The 3392-nt window shown below is 42.2% G+C and overlaps 1 pseudogene; it reads left to right on the top strand.

Moving 5' to 3' along the window:
- The first annotated feature begins 1077 nt into the window (after positions 1–1077).
- On the top strand, positions 1078–2848 carry LOC134221860 (probable protein phosphatase 2C T23F11.1; annotated as a pseudogene).
- Positions 2849–3392: the final 544 nt, after the last annotated feature.

Genomic DNA, 3392 nt, shown 5'->3' on the forward strand with positions numbered 1-3392 from the left:
GAGAGTTCTATTTTCGCTTGCCCTTACTGGGTAGCCGCTGTAGTAGTAATCCGTTCAATGAAAAGTGTTCTATTCCCTTACTGCTTTTCATTCAAACTTAAAACGACCTGAGCTCAATCAGTTTTTTTTTTAAAATCGTGAGTCAAGTACGAGATACAGTTGAGGTCGAAATACGTATCTGTAAAGATTACAACAAGTTACGTATTGCTTCCGGAACATCTTTTTTGGCGAGGATAGGGAGCTAAATGTCAAAGAAGGAAAATCCATACGATTTGACAGGTATGTACCACATGTTTTCGGACAGCAGAACAAAGGGAACAGAAGCGACAATCTTTATCTAGCAACTAAAATATTTTATTCAATCTGATTGCTAACGAAACCATCACCACAAACAGGTAGGAAGCCTTCGGCCGTTGGTGGTGTTGGTTTGCATAGAAGTGCCATCAGATTGGGCAAATCGACGTTTGAATCTTTGTTTACAAAATCACATACGTCCTTGAATAATAACGAGAATTATTGTGTTGATCGTTAGAGTTTGTTAAGCTCTGAGAACCGATTTCACATGCTGTTGATATGATATTCGGTGGCGGATCCTGAGACAACATGAGCATTCTGTTACGCTCCACCATAACTTAACCAACGTAAAACATGTTAAAAAACATCATCTGTACCTGTACTGGTGTCCCCGCATTTTGAACATTCTTAACGGTATTTATTACTCACGGTGTATAGTCACCCAAATCCGATCATTTTTACATCGGTTTTTAATCCCTAGTAACAAGAGGAAATTGATGGATCCAAGAGTGTTATAAAACTACGATTGTTACTTGGATTGGTGCCTTTACGATACGCTACATATGTAATGGGTATGCAGATATAAAAAATGAGAGATAGGCATATTTTCATTCGTCTTGATTCAATCCTTGCAAGTAAATGTGCAAGGAATGTTCCTGTAACTGAAAATGATCCGAAAGCTCATTTATTTCGAATATTATTTAAGGTAGACAGAAGGATATTATAATATATTCGCGCAAATTTTCTAATTATATAGCGACAGGAACCCTGAACAGACAAATAATGAAAATTGATGAAAACAAAGTGGTCACTCTTGTCCTATATGTAGAAGAAGCGGATCGAGTGAGTCCAAAACAGTATATCAGAATAACTGAACCGCTTGGCCTCAGTTTCCATTTTAACTACACGTTCAACGCGGATGATAATAATGATGGCATGGTATGGAAGCGCCGACGGTGATAATATTTTGAATCTACATAAACGATGTGTACAAAACAATCCCGTCCAGGTCAAAATCTATGCTTTAATCGAATTCGCGTTTCATTATCAGCTCAGTTGCACTGCAGATGAGATACGACGGTCGAGAGGGTGTAATCAGTGGGATGATTGATTCGAAATTATCATAGAGGTATTGTTAAACTTATTACTTAATATCTTTCTTCATAATCTATTTTCGTTTCTCTATCGCTATCGTAAAGATAAATTCTAATTTATGATATGTTTTGAGAGTTGTGTGATAAAGGAGCATTATGTAAAAATAGGCAGGAGCGGGCGCATGTGATAACAAAAGGCTTCAAACGCTTTTCGGGACAACTAATAGGCCTATCACACTATTAGATAGCTAACCCAGGTCGCAACTATTCTACGATTTCACTAAATTTTGAGAATTATCTACCTATGTCGTTCTTCTCATTTCAGATCGACTGCCACTCACCAAAGAACCATAACCGACCCGGGTCAGACCCTTTCGAACCGGAAACCTCGAAGGAATCGGCTTTTGCCAGAACGACTACTACAAGGTGGGATCCAGCTGTATGCAGGGTTGGCGACTACATGGAGGACTCCACGCACATCCTCTCGCTGCCAGATGATCCCGGTACGGCTTTCTTCGTGTACGACGGTCATGGCGGTGCCAAATTGCCCAGTACGCCGGTAAGCATCTGCATAAGTTTGTCACGAAACGGTCCGAATATGGGGACGATGTTAAGCGGCCTTGCAGCGAGGATTTTGGAATCGATGAGGCGATGTTGAACGACGAGTCGCTGAAGGAGCAAAATGGCAGGATCAACGGCGGTTACGGTAGGTTAAAGACAATAGGCTGTACTGCGCGAATGCCGGGATTACGGGCGATTGCGTGCGTCAATGGAAACTGGATGTTCTGTCGTCTGACCACAAACCGAATAATGCTGTGAGTTGAGAGGATAAAGCGGGCCGGTGGATACGTGGAGTACAACAGGGTTAATGGGTAGTTGGCGCTATCGAGGGCTTTGGGAGATTTTAGTTTGAAACGGAATAGTGACAAACTGGCTGAGGAGCAGGTTGTGACCGCATCTCGGACGTTGAGGAAAGAGAAGCGGAGGATTTTGAGTTTCTGTGTTTGCCTGCGACGGGATTTGGGACGCTTCCCAAGTCAGTCGGTAATGGAATTTGTTGACGGAGATCGCCCAAATGTCTATCCGCAGTACATCTGCGAGAGTTTGATGTCGAGATGTCTTGCCGGACTGTCAGATGGGGGCATCGGTGGGGACAATATGACGGTGATCATCGTTTGTTTCTTGCATGGACGACCGTACGAGGACTTGGTTAACCGCTGCAAGGAACACGTGGTCGAAATGAAAGAAAAGCTTCGGAGATGTCTATCGAGCATGAGTCGAGTTTTGTTCCGAAACAATCGAGCTGAAGAGTACCTCGAGGATGGCGGTGGACACGATTTGTCTCCTCTGTCGTCACCCGAACAATCTCCGAAGGCTTCCCAGTGGAAAGAGCAAACCGCTGCCACGCAGACGGACATTCGTCGCCAGATGACGACGACTCAAGCGAGAACTTGATCTGATAAGCAAGTGATGATCATGATACTGTATGAGAACAGAGAAGAACTAGCAGCGTGATGCGATTCTATATGTTCTAGACTGAATAGTAGTGTTTTCTGTTCCTTCAATGCTCTGTTTTATCCGCATGGTTCCTTCCGATTGTGAAATTTCTAGATTGTTATCCTGACGATGTTTTTTCTTTACGTTCAATTGTATAGACGGCAATAAGTTTTAAAATTATCTTTGTAAGACTTTTCGTAATCCCAGGTAGGGCCGCGTTTCGGTGAGAAAAATAATCGTGCTCGTACAAAGATTCACGTTTGGAATTCAGATCAGATATGAATAAACGACGCATATGTGGACGAAAATCCGCCCGGGTTCCAAACCGAGCACCGAGAGAACAAATCATAATCGTGTTTGCTCATTTCATCGGACTTAGTGTCGATTTTAAATTATTTAGTGGTAAGTAAAATCAAACTGGGATGAACTTAGAATTGTATTTTATACTCAAAGGGCTATGGTTGTTGATTGATGAAATGTGTATCTAAATTTTACAGGACTTTCTAT

Source organism: Armigeres subalbatus, chromosome 3 (assembly GCF_024139115.2).
Source record: "Armigeres subalbatus isolate Guangzhou_Male chromosome 3, GZ_Asu_2, whole genome shotgun sequence".
Classification (NCBI taxonomy): domain Eukaryota; kingdom Metazoa; phylum Arthropoda; class Insecta; order Diptera; family Culicidae; genus Armigeres; species Armigeres subalbatus.